Here is a 19,630-nt window from a genome sequence, read left to right on the forward strand (position 1 = left end):
CCCCATTCATAAAATCCAAAGTCTTCAAGACGAGGGAACCAGAAGTGCAAAAAAGGCTGAATCATTCACCATGTTTGGGCGAGAGGAGGGCACTTTGGAAAAGTCAGCAGTCTATCACAGAGCTGGCATAGTTTCACAAAATCAATCAAAAGTAAGTCAACCGTGTCCAATGTGTCGATTGCAACATCGGATGCAATGGATTACCATATCGATTACAGCAAAACTGCAGTGAGTTTATTAGAAAATCACCTTGAGGGAAGTGCCCTTCTAATAAAACTATTACTATAGCCTCCTTTTCATGATGCTGATGTGGGAAAACCATCTGCTACTTTATCATCTCTCATTACCACACACCCGCTGTGAGTGATAGGGGGGGTAACAAAGGCAAAAAGCTTAATCTCCTCGCCTCTCCATCGAAAAGCACTGAGTAACATTTAGACCACTGTCAAGAGGTTGAGAGAGCAGATGGCCACAGGAATATAGTGCAGATGGCTTAAGATGATCTCTGTCTGTGTGAGGCCAGCGTGTCCAATGGAAGGCACAAAGAGAGATTCAGCAAATTGTTATGTGTCAAAGTGAAGTGAAATGTAAGAGAGGACATTTTTTTCAGCAAATTATGCCAAAAAAAGAAAAAAAAAAAACTATTTGAAACAGAGGCAAATGGACGGCTACACTACCTGCTTGCCTACCTAGTAGACATGCTGACCGGCCTCCATGTGTTGACATGCTGACCATGCCCCGAGAACACCGAATGCTTCTTCTTGATGAACAGAGCAGCAGGTGGTATTATCTACTACCACTGTTATTCTCTCACACTACTTTGTTCCATTTTCTTCCGTCGCCACTTCCTTGTACAACCCACAGTATAAATGCCAGAATAAACAGTGCAGAAAGTGTGAATGGCAGACCTTGTGTTATAGGCTGCTAACTGTATTCTCATAGTCACAGCTGAACCACACAGTCACCACAAAACCTAGCACAATCGCATTTTAATCTCCCTCAGAACACTGCGAATACATCGCAGCTGAATTTATCCTGGCCGTGGATGTGGTATATGAATAGCCTCTGTTGGGCTACAGGCGAGTTCCCATACTACTATGGGACGATCACACAGAAAACTTCCAGAGCTCAGAGCTTTTTAAAAAAATGTTTATCCAAGTAAAGACTGATAGTTGACCTTCCCATGAGTCACACATCTGGGAACGAAGTGGGGAAAACTGGAAACGATTGTGTCCATGTTGCTAACATATACCACCTCAGAGCTAATAGAGGCATACGATGTGGTGAGACGCCTCAATAGTAAAAAAGTGGTCATTTATTGGCCTCTGGCGCTGAAACCATGGATGATTTTCACTATTTCATCTGTTGAATAGTTTTATTTTTTATTTTTCATTAAATCTATAAAATTTTCAAACATGGAAAATGACAGAACTGGAAAAAAAGCTCATTAAATTTCCCAAAATCCTAAATTGCTTATTTCTGGCCAACCCAAAACCCCAAAGTTTACAATACCTATAAAACAGCAACAGCAGGATTTCCTGTTGATGCTGTTGCTGGCAGACTGCACTTAACAAGTAATACTTTAAGCACTTTCACAGCATTGCCAGCAGTCATTAAGGTTTTACTGTATTTACTTACTTGTGGTTCTAATCAAGACAATGCTGCTTCACAGCCTAGTCTTATAATTAGACTGAATGTCTATTTGAAGTTTGAAACCATGCAGGCTAAGGCTAGCCGGATAACCCCAAACCTTCTGTGGACATATTGGACAATATTGTGTTTCCACTATGTCAAGTTAAATGCTATATTGAGAGAGGCATGTGAAAGGAAACGACAACAACTTGCACTTGATCACAGTCAAACCTGCTGCAAATGTCAAAAGTAAAAAAAAAGCTGAAATTTGTAGGCAATAAAAAAAAAAGATTATTTTAATTCTGAATACAATGTAAAACAGTGACTCTCACTCAATATTTGCTACTTGCCCGGCATAACTTTCTGTAATTTCTTTTGAGCATTCAAAATAGAATTATTATATTTGTGCACTTGCTAGAAATCCCACAGTGTTTAATGAAAATCAAATCTCAACTATGCTATGATTCATGACAGTGTGGAATACACTATTGCTTGAACATAGCGTCTTCCCATTTAAGTTAGGGAGTCACCATCTCTTTTACATGGACATAAAAAGGCACAAAAACAGAAACATGGAGTGAGTGACACCCATTTTTTCCACTAAAATAAGCTTCCCAATACATCTTCTATGCCATACCGATGAAATGAAAAGCTCATTTCCCATTCTCGCCATCTCTTCTCCATCCCTCTTGACCTTCCTCTTAGAGGCTGCAGTCAAGGGAAGACATAATAAGGAATGGGGGAAACAGATGGGAGCACAGAGAGCATGGATGTGACAGGCGACAGTGTTTATGTGTAAGATAGAGATGGGGGCTGCTGCATGAGGGTGCTGGCCACACGCGTCACATCAAGAGGCATGATTATCCGCCAGGATTACACTTTAATCAATCTAAAGCACTCGTCCCTGTCTGCCACTGTGCTAATCCCATCAAAGGGAGGCTCTTTCTGCCTGTCAGTTTATGCTCTTCCCATTCACCGCCATGTTAAATATCCCACAAAGCTGTATGTCAAGAGTCACGCAAGCTTTGCTGCATCCAATCCGCCAACAATTCATTCAATTTTAAAAAAGCTGCAGAGAGGATTTTCTCATTGACGAGGCTAATTAATTGTGGCGATGCAGTTTAATAGTAAAAGTAAGAAGGAAATGGCGTTTACGTTTTTTTGACATCATTGATGGCTGCCGTAGTGATTAGCTTTGCACTTTTAACCTTTATAAAAATGGCAGTTTAACTGAAGAAAAATACTATTCATAGCATTTTTAAAACCTTTAATTGATGAATCAATTAGTCAATTTACATTTTGAATTCTTCCAATTTAGGCAACATGGAACATGTGGACGTCAGAATGAGAGAAAAACCGACATGTGTATTCAGTTCAATACTGTAAAAACACTCCTCCTTGAACCGACACCTTACCGTGGTGGAGTGGTTTGAGCACCTGAATGATCCTAGGAGCTATGTTGTCCGGGGCTTAATGCCCCTGGTAGGGTCTCCCAAGGCAAACAGGTCCTAGGTGACAGGTCAGACTAAGAGCGGTTCAGAAACCCCCTTATGAAGAAAAAACATAAAAGGAAGTGTACGTCGCCCGGATTGGCGTCACCGGGGCCCCACCCTGGAGCCAGGCCCGGGGTTGGGGCTCGCAGGCGAGCGTCTGGTGGCCGGGTCTGTGCCCACGGGACCCGGCCGGGCGCAGCCCGAAGGAGCGACGTGGGCCCGCCCTCCTGTAGGCCCACCACCCGCAGGAGGGTCCATAGGGGGCCGGTGCGGTGGGATTTGGGTGGCTGTCCTGGGCGGGTGCCCCGGCGACCCAATCCCCGGACGGTGACTCTAGCCATGGGGACATGGAATGTCACCTCACTGGGGGGGAAAGAGCTCTCACCTCCACGCACAGTCTGGGCTCTGGAACCCAACTCCTTGAGAGAGGCTGGACTCTCTTCTACTCTGGAGTTGCCCGCGGTGAAAGGCGCCGAGCTGGTGTGGGCTTGCTTGTAGCCCCCCAGCTCAGCCGCCATGTGTTGGAGTTTTCCCCAGTGAACGAGAGGGTCGTCTCCCTGCGCCTTCGGGTCGGGGATAGGTCTCTCACTGTTGTTTCGGCCTACGGGCCAAACGGCAGTGCAGAGTACCCGGCCTTCTTGGAGTCCTTGGGAGGGGTACTTGAGAGTGCTCCAACTGGGGACTCCATTGTTTTACTGGGGGACTTCAACGCTCACGTGGGCAATGACAGTGTTACCTGGAGGGGCGTGATTGGGAGGAACGGCCTCCCCGATCAGAACCCGAGTGGGGTTCTGTTATTGGACTTCTGTGCTAGTCACAGTTTGTCCATAACGAACACCATGTTCAAGCATAAGGGTGTCCATCAGTGCACGTGGCACCAGGACACCCTAGGCCGGAGGTCAATGATCGACTTTATGGTTGTGTCATCTGACCTCCGGCCGTATGTCTTGGACACTCGGGTGAAGAGAGGGGCTGAGCTGTCAACTGATCACCACCTGGTGGTGAGTTGGATCCGCTGGCAGGGGAGGAAGCTGGACAGACTTGGCAGACCTAAACGTGTTGTGAGGGTCTGCTGGGAACATCTGGTGGAACCCCCTGTCAGGGAGGTCTTCAACTCCCACCTCCGGGAGAGCTTTGACCAGATCCCGAGGGAGGCTGGGGACATTGAGTCCGAATGGACCTTGTTCTCTGCTTCCATTGTGGACGCGGCTGTTCGAAGCTGTGGCCGTAAGGTCTCCGGTGCCTGTCGTGGTGGCAATCCCCGAACCCGGTGGTGGACACCGGAAGTAAGGGATGCTGTCAAGCTGAAGAAGGAGTCCTACCGAACCTGGTTGGCTCGGGGGACTCCCGAGGCAGCTGACGGGTACCGGCAGGCCAAGCGTGCTGCAGCGCGGGTAGTCGCTGAAGCAAAGGTTCGGGTCTGGGAAGAGTTCGGGGAGGCCATGGAGGAGGACTATCGGTCGGCCTCGAGGAAATTCTGGCAAACCATCCGGCGCCTCAGGAAGGGGAAGCAGCCCTCCACCAACACTGTTTACGGTGGAGGTGGGGAGCTGCTGACTTCGACTGGGGATATCGTCGGGCGGTGGAAGGAATACTTCGAGGATCTCCTCAACCCCACTGACACGTCTTCCATTGAGGAAGCAGAGGCTGGAGACTCGGAGGTTCATCCACCCATTACCCGGGCTGAAGTCACCGAGGTAGTTAAGAAGCTCCCCGGTGGCAAGGCACCGGGGGTGGATGAGATCCGCCCTGAGTACCTCAAGTCTCTGGATGCTGTGGGGCTGTCGTGGCTGACACGTCTCTGCAACATCGCGTGGCAGTCGGGGACAGTGCCTCTGGACTGGCAGACCGGGGTGGTGGTCCCTCTATTCAAAAAGGGGGACCGGAGGGTGTGTTCCAACTATCGGGGGATCACACTTCTCAGCCTCCCCGGGAAAGTCTATTCCAGGGTACTGGAGAGGAAAATTCGGCCGATAGTCGAACCTCAGATTCAGGAGGAACAATGCGGTTTTCGTCCTGGCCGTGGAACACTGGACCAGCTCTATACCCTCTGCAGGGTGCTCGAGGGTTCATGGGAGTTTGCCCAACCAGTCCACATGTGTTTTGTGGACTTGGAGAAGGCATTCGACCGTGTTCCTCGTGGCATTCTGTGGGAGGTACTTCGGGAGTACGGGGTCGGGGGCCCTCTGCTAAGGGCTGTTCGGTCCCTGTATGACCGGAGCAGGAGCTTGGTTCGCATTGCCGGCAGTAAGTCAGACCTGTTTCAGGTGCATGTTGGACTCCGGCAGGGCTGCCCTTTGTCACCGGTCCTGTTCATTATTTTTATGGACAGGATTTCTAGGCGCAGCCGTGGGCCGGAGGGGATCTGGTTCGGGAGCCACTGGATTTCATCCCTGCTTTTTGCAGACGATGTGGTCCTGTTGGCTCCTTCGAGCCAGGACCTCCAGCATGCCCTGGGGCGGTTTGCAGCCGAGTGTGAAGCAGCCGGGATGAGGATTAGCACCTCCAAATCTGAGGCCATGGTTCTCGACCGGAAAAAGGTGGCTTGCTCCCTCCAGGTCGGGGGGGAGTTCCTGCCTCAAGTGGAGGAGTTTAAGTATCTTGGGGTCTTGTTCACGAGTGAGGGAAGGATGGAACGTGAGATTGACAGGCGGATCGGTGCAGCGGCTGCAGTAATGCAGTCGTTGTATCGGTCCGTCGTGGTAAAGAGAGAGCTGAGCCGAAAGGCGAAGCTCTCAATTTACCGGTCAATCTACGTTCCTACCCTCACCTATGGTCATGAACTTTGGGTCATGACCGAAAGAATAAGATCCCGGATACAAGCGGCCGAAATGAGCTTCCTCCGCAGGGTGGCGGGGCGCTCCCTTAGAGATAGGGTGAGGAGCTCCGTCACACGGGAGGAGCTCGGAGTAGAGGCGCTGCTCCTCCACATCGAGAGGAGCCAGTTGAGGTGGCTCGGGCATCTGTATCGGATGCCCCCTGGACGCCTCCCTCGGGAGGTGTTCCAGGCATGTCCCACCGGGAGGAGACCCCGAGGAAGACCCAGGACACGCTGGAGTGACTATGTCACCCGGCTGGCCTGGGAACGCCTTGGGGTCCTCCCGGAGGAGCTGGGGGAAGTGTCCGGGGAGAGGGAAGTCTGGGCGTCCCTGCTCAGGCAGCTGCCCCCGCGACCCGGTCCCGGATAAAGCGGAAGAAAATGGATGGATGGATGGACTGTACAAACACAAACTACATTAGGAGAGCTGTGTGTCTATGATGTAACCTCCACTCTTTCATCTCTTCTCTCCAGGCCACACTCACACAGCCGAGATGAATGGATGGATAGAGAGAGGGAGGGGTGGAGGGAGAGAAAAAGAGTGCATTTGAAAGGAAAAGAGAAGTAACCAAGGGACACATAGACACATAGCTTACGAGGAAGAGATTTTTTTTCTGCAGACCAAGCTCATCCATTGGTGCATGCATGTATGTGTGTTTGCGTGGTGTTAAAGCTCACAGGGAGGACGAGGGAGAGATCTACTGGCAGATCAGAGACACCGAGGTGCAGGTTGTCTAGATAGCCTATATCTTTTTACAGTAAAAAAAAACAAAAAAAAAAACAGATGGCCACCTATGATGTGCCAGATAAGTGTGCAAAGCAGCAAGATGTTCCGATAAAGAGACGACAGGACTGGACCAAACAGACATACTAAACACGACCCATCTGCTTGATCCTGATCACAGAAATTGGGTTTGTTATGCAGGCTAGTTATTTCTCTCCATGTTAATCTACAGTTGGCACAAACGTCCTCACTGAAATGCTTCAGGACAAATCTGGGGTTTTTGGGCTGTGGCCAAATTGCTCGGTTGCATCGAGGGCTCTGAAGCGGCTTAGTCAGCTGCAGACAATGCACAGAGGTGGCATCGTGACACAGAAAAACAACAGTGGGCCACTATTGGTTTGTGTTTGTGCCACGATGCCGGCTGGCAATTGCATGTGTTGGCCTACTGGGAGGAAGGCATGACCTCACAGCAGGAATCAAGTGTGATCTACTCAGGCCTGGCACGCATTGTTTCCCCTACTTTCAACAGTGCAGTTTGTAGAATTTAGACAGTGATTAGACAATTATTATTCGGGCTCCCCATTTAATAGATTCAAAAGGGAACAATGGCTGATTTTTAGTTTTAATGCTATTATAGACTTTAAATCCATAATAGCCCAACATATTTTGATGCACTATTCACCCAAATATGAATGTGAACACACTCAAATTACATGATGGTGCGTTAATTTTAAGTGATTTTATTGTGAAGCAAGACTACAGTCGTCATGCTAGCAGCTCCGTGAGGCTGTTTGAGCTAAATGATAATGTTATATTGCTAGCATACGTATAATGACAATGCTATAATGCAGATGTTTAGCAGGTAAAATGTACACACAGCTGAGGCCGATGGAAATGTGATTATTTTTGCAGGTTATTTGGTCTTAAAGTATTCATCCTGAAAGTAACATGAATGTACCAAAACCACTAATGTGGACCTCACGGTGGGTCTGAAGTCAAGCAGTCACTTAAGTCAGTACATTTGGGAACATGGAATCTCAGTACAACCATGTGTGCCAATTCATCAGTTCATATTTAAATGGTTAAGTGAAAGGTTTGGCTTGGCTGCATGAATACAAAGCCACAAAGTATTAACTCTGCAGTTGTATTATCTTAAAATGCTGACATGTAAATCCACAAAAGCTTCCAGTTAGTATAAATATGTGACCGTGCTTCGGACTTATTGCACATTCCTGTCAAGGCTGCAACCAAACTGCATTGATTATTTATTTATTGAGTGCATGTTCTGCACCGCCTGCCTTTCCGTTGTGCCTCTACGTTGTATGCATCCATATGCACTATGAAACTGCGAGTATGTCTGCAGCCCTGCCACAGAAATCTGAAACATTTATTACACCCAATGGTTAAAATGATTCACAGCGACAGCTGACCAAGCAGGCTAATTTGAACAGGAAAGCCTTCTCTGTCAATTGTAAATATGTGGTACAACCAGAAAGCGTAGCGGTGGAGACGCTAATTTGCTCTGAGGCTTGGCCTGGGCTCAGACGAGGGTTTCATTAAGACGCTGATGTTGCTGAGGAAATATGACAGTGGGAGCGAGAGAGCGAGTTTACTGGTGCAACGGAAAACCTCATCTGAGATGCCAATTAAATCAGGGATGCAGATTGTGCTCTCACTCTCTCACGTTCCCCTTTCACCCACGTCACTGCTGCCTCCTCTCATCTTCCTCCCCTCTTACTTTCTATCTATATCAGTCTCTCTCTCCCTCTCCCACCTTCCCATCTCTCTGCATCTGTTTTGCTGGATGCAAGAAGAGCCGCTGACTGATAGAAATATCTGATTGGGAGCCAGACATACAGGCAGAAAGGTAAATGGGAGGGGCATGGCCTCTGGAATGCCCTGCTGACATTCCCTCTCTTTCATTCCTTTAATGTCTCTCTACGAAGCCTCCCTATAGATGAGATGGGAGAGGTGAGCTGAAAGAAGTTTTCTGTCTCCCTCCTCCCCTCATCCCTCCCTCCTTCAGTCCTACTCAATCCTTTCTTTTTTCTCTCCAACCTCCCTGCTTTCATCTATTCTTCACCAAACCTCACTCTCCCCTTCATTAATTTCCTTAAAAATCAAGCACAAGATCACCCCGATGTAGCTTCTTTCTCATTATGTCCCTTCCTCAGGATTCTATCTTTCTAGCAAAATGCTTTCTAGCAGCAAGATGAAAGGCATGCAGTGCGGACGCGAAATTAGGGGGGCTATCCGTTATCTGATTGGCTGACATGGAGAGCTGTCTGTGGGTTTTAGTTACCGGGGAGAAGAGGGAGATAATGGCACTGTGTCAGCAACTTCTGGAGCTGCAGGGCCCAGAAGAAGATAGATAGGACGGCCGGTCGCGCAGAAGTATTTTTGGTCCCATTTCTTTATTCTTGATAACCACATTATGATCTCATCGTGTGAACGGTATGTCAGGGCTCAAGAAGCAAAAAATATATTAATGAAAGTATGAACAGACAACATGCAATGATTTGCCTTCTCCATGAGGCAAGATTGTTGCAATTATATTGCCACTGTCCAATAACAACTGGGCTTATTAATAAACCAGGGAAATGTTCCACAAATTGGATCATAAAGTCAACATTGTTTACAGAGTTCTGTGCTAAATGTGTTGTAGATGCTACAGAAGAAGAGAGTAACAGCCATGTGGTCCCAGTGTTAGTTAATAGAATTAAAAAACTGTACCTGTATTTAATAAATAATATTGTAAATGTAAAGAAGAGTCTATTATCAAAAATATGGCTAATAATAAAATAGGGTTTGTGAATATCCAGTGTTGATAATTGTTTCACAGAAGTAGTTAAACTACTCAGTCAGTCCTTAATACACATTTCCCCCCCATAGTGATCTTTAAATGGTTTAAATTATTAAATTTGGTGTAATGTTGAGGAATAAAAACAAACAAACAACGCATCTAAAAGCTGTTTTGCGACATTAATATTTCAGTTCAGGAACATGAGGAATGGCTTCAAGCACTGGGCCTTGACTGACAGTCAGGAGAAGCCTTCCAGATGATGTAATCTTGCTGATTGGAGTCATTCATGGTTGGTGTGCCAGTTCAAGTGCTGCAATCTATTCTGATTTTGTCACAACGAAGGTGTCATTGTGCCTTCCCTCTCCTTGCCTTCAAACAATTTCCGTTCCTTTGCGTCCCTCTTACCTGTCCGCTGCCAGCTGTGTGTGTGCTGCCTGCCAAGTCTGCTGTGTTTGTTTGCCTGATCCCGTCTGCCTGTCACCAAGTGTTACCCTCCATTAACTGCTTGTTTTAAAGGAACATTTGGATCCCATTGTATGCTGTCAGTGGAACCCAGTCGTAAGGGTCTGTTCCTTTCACACGGAATTCATTATTTTTGTCCGGCATGGGACATTTACGCCGTAAACTTTGTCTTTTGTTTCACAGAATCTGGAAAACTCTACCTGAACGACATTCGTTGGCTCCAACATTGGTTTTCTGATCATTCAGAACACACTGAATACGTGTGTGTTCGTCCATAAGAAGAAACTGGGCAAACATTCTGACACACGGTGTCTGCATGGTCCCTGGTGGGAAACAAGTGTTTTAGCTGCTCCAGTAACAAGCTGTGAGAAACTGAAATGCACACACACACACACACACACACACACACACACACATGCAAAGGTGGAGGAGAAGACAAGGTTCAGGGCTCATTAAATCCAGGTCAGCTCCACTGAGACAACACACTGCAACTCACACAAGGAAGGTTCTTACTGAGGCAAACACGCACCTCTGAGTAGCGTACAAGCAAGTGTGTGTGTGTGTGGGCGTGCATGTACCAACTCTATACACCTGCAGTGTGCTTTCACTCTCTCACACAGACACACACAGTCATATGTGCAGCGGTGAGGCATTCATCTGTTGATCTACATTCCTGAGCTTCATGCAACCCATTAGTGCAAGCCATCACACCAGTTAGTTTGAAAGATGGAAAGAACATCAAACAAGCTTTGAACAGCGCACACACACACACACACACACACACACACACACACACACACACACACACACACACACACACACACACACACACTCTTGTACACTGAAAATAATCTTGTCTCTCCCCCCTTTTCATCTTTACCTTTCTTGAGCTCTTCTTTATTTCCATCATCTCAAATGTGCATGCTTCAACCTCTGGGAAAGCAATAACTACCTTAGAAGCAGCAGAGGTGTGTGTGTGTGTGTGTGTGTGTGTTTGTTTGTTTAGTGTGCATGTGTGTTGTGAGAGGGAGAGAGAGAGAGTGCCATAAGGACAATTTTTCTCTTGTGTTTGCAGATGGAAGAGATAAAACTTTCTAAAGAAAAAAAAAAAGAGTTGTCAGATAGAGAAAGCATGTGTTGAGGTTGTCCTGGGAATACGGTGAGGGGGTTTGGAGTAAGAGACAAACATAAAAGCCACACACAAGCACACCAGGATGAAACGACACTGTTATGACTGACGTTTGCCATTTATTAATATCACCTTCAACAGTAAAACAGAGGGCAACAAACTCTTCATTTATGTGAATGGTGTTGGAGCCTCAATATAGAAGAAGAACAAGTTTGTATTTAAGCAACTCATGGAAGCAGCTTGTCATGAGTTTGAAGCTCTAAAATGTAAAATGTAAAATCTTCACACACATACTAAACAAAAACACACACATCAACATGTAGCCGTCTGCAGCTCTACACTGCTATCATTCCTCTTCTTGCTGATAGGAAGCACACGTCTGCTGGCACTTAATCTCTGCTACAGGGTGATATTGATTATGCCTGGTTGCCCAGGGAGACAGTTGTGTTCAGCATTCAACATTTTTTGCTTTTTGCCTGAAAGATAACATATAACGAATCAATCATCAAAATAATTTTCTGCTGAACGACTTATCTATTAATAGATTTTTGTTATACCTCCTCTACTCCGGTCAGTCTGTCGAGCACATTTAAGAAATACAGTCTTGAGTTTATGACCTGTCTGCGTAAACGATAGCTGGGCTGCAGATCTTTTTTTGACAGCAATAATTCTCAAACCACTGACTCGGTTAGATACAGCCGTTAAATCCTTGCCACTATTGTCCAGCGGCCACAGTGACAATCACAGTCCTCTACACTCTCACATAGCTGTGGTTTACCCACAATCTCTCCTTGCCACTCATGCTGTCAGCAAGAGCAATAGGCGGCAATACAGATAGTCAGTGTGTGTGTGTGTGTGTGTCTCTGTGTGTGTGTTTGTGCATTCCTGTCAGCGAACTCACATGAAACAGACTTATAATGTGGATGCAGAGGACGCACAGTGTTGATACTTGAGTAAGCATACATTAAGTGCAGCACATGGGGAGCGATGATAATAAACCTCTTGGGAAAACTTAGAATCAGAGCCTGCAGGTGGATGCTGAGGTCAACGTGTGACTTATGAATGACTTATGAATGACTTATGAATGACTTATGAATGCTGTAATAGCGACCGAAATGTTTGCAAACATTAAAGGAAAAGGAAATTATCACACAACAGGGTTTGCACAAATGAACCGCAGTGTGATAAAATGTTTCAGTCAAGTCAAGTTTGAGTTTAGAGGGGCATCTTAAATGTTCAAATATATAAAAATAATCAGAGAGCCAAAGGTTATTTCAGGTTCAAAAGACACACACACACAAACACGCACACACAAACACACACACACACACTCAATAGGTCTTGGACTTAGTCTTTGACTCCTGTGTTCACTTCCAAAAACACTCAGACAGGACGTTCCTGCCTCCTGCAGCCAACCAATTACAACACAGCATCCAGTAATGAAGGTTCCATTAGGAAGTCCCACCTTCCCCTGTGCACTCTCGACTCCTCTCATGACAGACTCTGTTTTTTCCTGCCTGTCAATGCCAGGAACCCATTACGGAGCAGCGGTGGGGATACAACGCAGGGAGACAATGTAAGGATGGACCTAGCCATTGTTCCTCACCGCTGCTACTTGAGAAATGTCCTGTTGTGGTCCTTTATTTCTGGCTGAGCTGCAGTGGAGGACCTTGTTTTAAATACCACCTGAAGATCTTAACGCACTGGAAACTGCAACTGACCCTCATCCTTTAAAGGCTTTACCAGGGTTTAACACGTTTTAGCTCACTGACTACACAAATAGGGTCTGAGATAGGTAAGCTAGTAGATACTAGATAATCCACTACAGTGAATAATTCATTCTGTCATCATCTCAAGGGACTCAGTTTTTGGATGTTTCGAAGCATTTTATTTTTTGGTGTTTTTAAAGGTAGAGTAGGTCATTATATTCAGAAACACTATTTAGTTATATTACTTGAAATCCTTGTAACATACCGATGGCAATGAATAAATGAAATTCTCTGACATAAAACATTTAAAAAGATGTCATCTGTGGCTGCAGGCCTGTAAAAACCCCGCCCAATCAAAAAAGTCAGGCCGGAGAAAATGATTGGACGGCCTTCCTGTCTGTCAAAACTTAATTCCTGATTCGAGGCTTTGAACTGAGGTCTGAACGAAGGGGCGGGACTTTTCCGCTTCGGCGATGCGTTCAAAGTCAAAGTCTCTGTGATTTTTCCAAATTACCTACTACTTTAAGAAAACTCCAGTATCTGTTTTTGTATTGCATTTACTGATTGCTTTCGAGATGTAATGAGAATTTCAATGAATATAACAAAGTTTTTTTAAGAAGTTTACCATCCCTAGCTTTAAGAGTTTACCAACATAACTGTTTTAATGACTCTCATCCCTCTGTTTGCTTTCTGTTGACACTTTAAACCTAACAAGGAAATGTTCACAAAGTCCCTGCTAATTTTTTTATACGTTTGACAACCAGGCTGTTGTTCCCCACCCAACCAGAAGCCTAATAACAAGGGAAACCCTTGCAGCCAGTATTGTTCCTCTGATCTCCAGATCCCTCCGCGATGAACTGCAGCCCACCTCAGTGACCCTTTCCAGCTCACGCATCCACCATGGGAACTCCACAAAAACACACGTACCATTGTGGAGTAGCAATCAAGTGCTGCAGGGATGATGTCTTTTTGTTGGCCAACCCCAAAAGTTAGCATCACACTGGTCAACCAGCAGCAACCGCCTTTTTTAAGACGTGTTAAAACTTAAAAAATCACGAGAGGGATATCTATGGACATTTTTTTATTGTAGAAAATATGTTAAAATCTCTCACGTGTCTGTTAAACACAGAGCATATTTCAACTATCTAACCCATTTGACTTCAAGTAGGGAACCGGAAGTGAAAAATTGCACACATTTCCTGGTTTTAGGACTCATTCCTGCAGATATCTGCACAGCTAGTCCTTGACTATGTGTTCTGGTATCTCAATAAACTTCTCAGTGGGTCACACAGGTATTATTCTGACAAAGAGGTGAAATAGGAATCAGATAAAGATGCCACAAAAAGAAATATTAAAAGTATTGTCTTCCAAATAAAGAGAAGGATTTAATTTAGATTTTGCGACGTCATCTTCCCCTTCACAAAGAATGAAATAAGAGATATTCTGTTTTGAAGAATCTGTGAAATAAATTATTTCTGATGACCAAAAATATATTGCATTTCTTTCTCATCCATGTTCAATGCATCAAACAGGACACAATAAAAGCACAAGTTGCAGCAAAATAATAATAATAATTAAACATATGGGGCTTTATTCACTAATAGTCCACCTGCACTGCTTTCAAGTACAACATGGTCTGTTTGGTGATATATTCTGCTCAAAGCTTTGAACGGTAATACAGTTTTTGAAGAGGTCATGGTGATCAATAGGAATATATTGTTGCCTTGTAGCCCAAAACAACTAAGCATTCCTGATGGAAGGCAAACTATAGACATGTAAGACATTTCAAATACAACAAATGGCATATGTGATGTCTGATTGACAGCCGCTTTGTTTTCTACAATTCAGGCCGCTCAAGAAGTTAAGAAGAGAAAATATCATCTCATTGTCTGGCAACTAAATGATCATCATTAACCTACATGGTAGTAATTAAACAGTGTGGACAAACAGGGTGAGGTCACTGAAATGAATTACTCGAGTTTGCCAACGAAAGCAAACCGTATCAAACGCGTGCAGATCTAAGCCAGCTGACATTCCTTTAAACACAAAATGTGATTTCATGGCAATGAAACAAATCTGCCAACCTTGGCAATGACTTCAATGCTGACTGGCTACGGTCCAGAAACTGGCTGCATCAACCTCAGACACAACAAACCTGTGAACTGTCACGGGCCAACGTGGTGTTTTCTACAAACTCTTCATTTTGTCCAAAGTAAATTAAATTTGACACTTTATTTCAGACTTGTGGTGCAAAGAAAAGATAGAATGAAATGCTATGAGATAAAGTAAGTTGGATTGAATTACATTTGTTCTGAAGGTATAACCCAGGTTACTTTGAGAGTTTCCCATCTCACCACCCCCTCAGAAACCACCTGAGGACCACGGAGCCACTTTGTCACAACTTCTCCAAAGTCCCACTGTTCCCTAAAGTCTATGGGAACTCACCCTTCCACCAACAGTGATAGGAGGGAACACACCTCTAGCTTTAGGATACCAGCATAGAGAGAGAGAGGGAGGGAGGGAGAGAGAGCTGTGAAAGCATGGCACAGCTGAGGAATAGTGTGTCAACAGAGAATGAGATTAGTAGTGCTATCCCTAGGCGTTCGCTCAGCTGGTGTGTTTGAGTTTGAGCCTGCTGACTCCTGGCTCTCATGTATCTGTGTGTGTGTTCTCAGCGAGGGGTTTTTGGCTTCTTTGACTGACACAGACAGAGAGTTTAGGGAGTCGCTCTCCCTCCCACAGCACAGCTAAGAAGCCCCAAAGCTCTTTAGCACAGGCTCTGCCACTTGTTTGATGAAAAAGAACATCCTTTTTTTTTTCTCAACCAGAAATACTGTGGATATAAAACAATAATAAAAAAAAATACAATTTAGCGTCGCCCTCAACGTGTTTTGAAAGCTCAAACACTCCCAGGTTATTTTCTTTTTGCTGCTTTGTAGTGGATTATTTGGTTCAGTAAGAAACTGAACACCTTCATCCATTCTAGCCATCAACTTAACACACACGTTTGTGAGAAAACACTCCCGCTGTGTGGGCCAACAACGGCATTTAGAGGCTCAGAGAAGAGTCAGTGGAAGCCTGGAGAATATGATCCACATGGGCGCACCGGGCACTCGGCCAGTCCAGACAGAGCACCGGCCGGCCCCACGAGCACCGGCCAACTTCACACACGGCAACACACCGCGCACATTACCGTCCATCTCGCTTGCTGAGAAAACAACCTGCAAACTAACTGCTCTGAAAACACTACACACACACGCACATACCTTTGTGTGAAAAAAACTTGGCGTCTGTCATGTGATTTGTTGTTTCTTAGCTGGTAGCTGTCTTTAAAATAACGAATTGGAATAATTCCGATCATGACAATCGCACAAACTCCCTAACCAGAGCCGTGTGTGTTTATCCGTGTGTGGTGATGAAGGGAGAAAGGCATGTTTAGTTGCTCAGAGTGAAGCAAGTGTTGTGTGCTTCCCTCTGTATCAGAGCAGCCTCCCTAAGATGCTCACTGGAGTGGTTGCAGATTCTGGGTGGGCTGAGTGTGTGTGTGTGTGTGTGTGTGTGTGTGTGTGTGTGTGTGTGTGTGTGTGTGTGTGTGTGCGTGTGTGTGTGTGTGTGTGTGTGTGTGTGTGTGTCTGTTCTGTGCTTCAATACACTTTCCATCAGATTAAGCGGCTAAGCCTTTCCTATACAGTTCTACCTAAGGCTTGGTCCCTAATGGTCTGATTTCTACTGCAGGACCAAAGTGTGCTACTTGACTATTCATGACATTTAGTGTAACCCAGAAAAAACTTTTTTATTTTATTTTCTCTTCTGTAGGCAATTTGAACAGTGATGCCGTGAGCTAAGCGCTAACATCAGCACACACATGTGCCCACAGTGACTATGCTAACATGCTAGGTCTAATGTTTATAACAATCACCAGCTTAGTTTAGCAGGCTAGCATGCTAAGATTTGCTAATGAAACTCAAAGTACAACTGAAGTCGATGGGAGTGTCACTCGTTTTGCAGAAATCAAGTATTGGAAAAACGTTCAATTTGATGGCAAAGGTCGACTATCTATACCGAATGTAATGGCTATCTATTGAATATTTGTTGAGATCTTTCTGCCTGGACCAAAGTGGTGGACAGACCGACTTTTCTGTCCCTGGAGCTCCTTTTCAATTCAAAACAAATGCATCATTTTAATGTCGTCAATGCAATCCAAACTTTAGTTTATGTTCATATTTATGTAAACATACGGATGACACGCTCTTCTGTGTGTTTGCAAAATTGTATTTGATTTTGGATTAAAAAACCTGATCAGATCACACTTGGCACAAAAATATGGGTGGCGAGCCTTAAAAAAATAACCGGCTGCTTTGCTTGATTTCATTTTCCTGAAAAGTTGACGTTTCACAGACACGCGGTTTCATCAGACAGTGCTTATTTGCAAATCACACATCACGGCATCGTCACAGTGAACGGGTCTAACAGCCAGCAGCATGTGAGCTGGTATGAGTCACCTCTCTGCACCTCCGAGGAAATCACGCTGTCACACACACCAACACACGCGGGCACACACACACACACACACACACACACACACACACACACACACACACACACACACACACACACACACACACACACACACACACACACACACACACACATTCAAAGATAAATTCCCACACAGCGCAGGATTGTACACTCATGCGGCTGGCGTATCTCGGAGGATTGTTCTTTTCCCGTGTGTGTGTGTGTGTGTGTGTGTGTGTGAATAACAATGTGCTCTTTAACCTGGGTATGGATGGAGAGGTTTTATCTGAATGTCAGTGAATGCAGCACAAAACACAAAATGTGACACCCTGTAAACATGGCCCATGTAACGGCAGTGCTGTGTAGCTGCGGTTAACCCAGCCATGGCCAATGCTCTGTGGCAGGCAAACAGAGCGGTGACCAGGACTAACTGAGAATACACGTCGACCATAAAAGAGCAGAGATAGAGAGAGACAGGGAGGTTTTTTTAATTAGAGCGAGAGAGATTTAGAAACGGAGGGATAGCAAACGAGGAAAAGATGCAGAGTGAATGTATGCAGATCGCCAAGAGGCAACCATGCAAAAGTTGCATACATGATCACCCTAAACAACAGCCGTCACTTGCTATTTCTCCTCAGCTCCGTCGGCTGCCTGGTTAGCGTGCTTTCTAGTGTAACTATCTGCATATGTGCACGTGTCAGGCTCCAGCTGAAAGACATTAGGCCAGAAGGGAATTTTACTGAAACCTGGTCCAGCTAACAAAATGCTTCGGAGAAAGGATCAACCAGTATAGAGAGGCATAAAGGACAAACAGAGGAGGATAAAGAGATTCCCTATGTTTGTACATACATGCACAAATATGTACCTGCATGCCTCGCTTCTTGCATCTGATTACCACGCAGATGCAAGAAGATCTCAAAGCTTAGTGCGAAAAACAAACAAACATCAGCACACAGAGAGAAGGATGACAGTCATCGGAGCATGGCTGGAATGTATATTTATAGTACATGTGCTGATCTGCTTCCAAAAGAGCACTGGACAATAGCACATAAATAGTAAAAAAAGAGAAAGAAAGTGTAGAAAGAGACCGCAAAAAGAATGAATATGATGAATCGATAACTGACAGAAGGTACTGGAGATGTAGTCATGTGAAAGGAGAGGATGAGAAATGAGGCACACAAGAAACAGCTGAGTGAGAAAGGATGACACAGTCAAATAAAAAGAAAGTGCAGACCACATATTTCCTTCCCTTACCTCTGCAGCTGCGTTTGTTATCCTTTGGGAAGGAAAAGAAAACCACGTAGCAGGGAGTAAAACTTCAGCTTCAACAGCGCTACGGATCCCCACTTTCTAGCTCTTTGCGAGGTAACGTGCATACATCTACACCTCTCAGCCAAACTCTTCAGTTCACCACTGTCTACCTGCGTGGGTTTGTGTAAATGTATCCTGGATGGTGATGAATAGCGGTGGGTGAGAGGGAGACTATCACGGCAGAGGGCAGACAGACTGGAACAGGGAGAGTAGAGAGCAGACTGAGTAGGATGGAATAGTTACTGCTGCCTAACATCAGAGCGGCTGGAAACACCCACCTCGTCAGCATGCATGGAATGGGAGTCTCTCAGATGCTCGGAAGTATGGAGAGGGAGAGGGAAGGAGAGATCCTCCTAATCTGATCTGATACATGCACATGCATGCAAGGTTACGCACACATGCATTCACTCATAAATGTTCTCATTAGCCTCCGTTTACTGACACACAACACATCAGTGGTCAGAGCTGGAAAAAGTTGATCAGCCTTGTGAAATTCTGGCTATTTTCACCTCCTCTAAAAACCCTTCAAATCAAACAGCCTGAGAGTGAAGGAAAGCCTGCGATGAGAGCTCACATTTACAGCCTCGTTTTATTATGATTAATTAGACGATTGGCAGAAATGCTCTCATCAATTACGGTGAAATCACTTAAATTGATTTATTCAGCCAAATTTAGCATCTGGCATCTGCTGATTCCAGCTTCTTAAATATGAGGATTCGCTGCACGTCTCTGTTTTAATTCCCGGCGAACTAAACACCCTTCAGCAAAGGGGTCGGGGAGATTAAACTACATCTTGTGAAATATGCGCATTTGCTTCATTGTCAAGAGTTAGTTGGGAAGACTGGAAAGTAACACGATTCACCTGTCAGTACTGCTATAGCTCATTCATTAACATGTCATATCTTGCTTGATCGTTGTAATTAGTGTCGCTACACCTTTCGGGCCTGCAAAGGCGAAGGCCTGCTTGTGTCTAGAGAGGGGTTGGTTGTCGAGAGGTAAACTGAAGTAGGCTTCGTGACATAGCTGTCATT

General features: G+C 45.2%; 1 protein-coding gene across 2 annotated transcripts in view; it reads right to left on the reverse strand.

The window, feature by feature from the left end:
• kank4 (KN motif and ankyrin repeat domains 4) overlaps nucleotides 1-18,805 on the reverse strand; it is a 65,550-nt gene extending 46,745 nt beyond the window's left edge. For both annotated transcript variants that reach the window (XM_084011029.1, XM_084011028.1), the window contains exon 1: nucleotides 18,543-18,805. The gene's annotated coding sequence lies outside the window, so the exon portion shown is untranslated. The remainder of the gene's footprint in view (nucleotides 1-18,542) is intronic.
• Nucleotides 18,806-19,630: the final 825 nt, after the last annotated feature.

Source organism: Eutrigla gurnardus (genome assembly GCF_963514095.1).
Source record: "Eutrigla gurnardus genome assembly, chromosome: 6".
Classification (NCBI taxonomy): domain Eukaryota; kingdom Metazoa; phylum Chordata; class Actinopteri; order Perciformes; family Triglidae; genus Eutrigla; species Eutrigla gurnardus.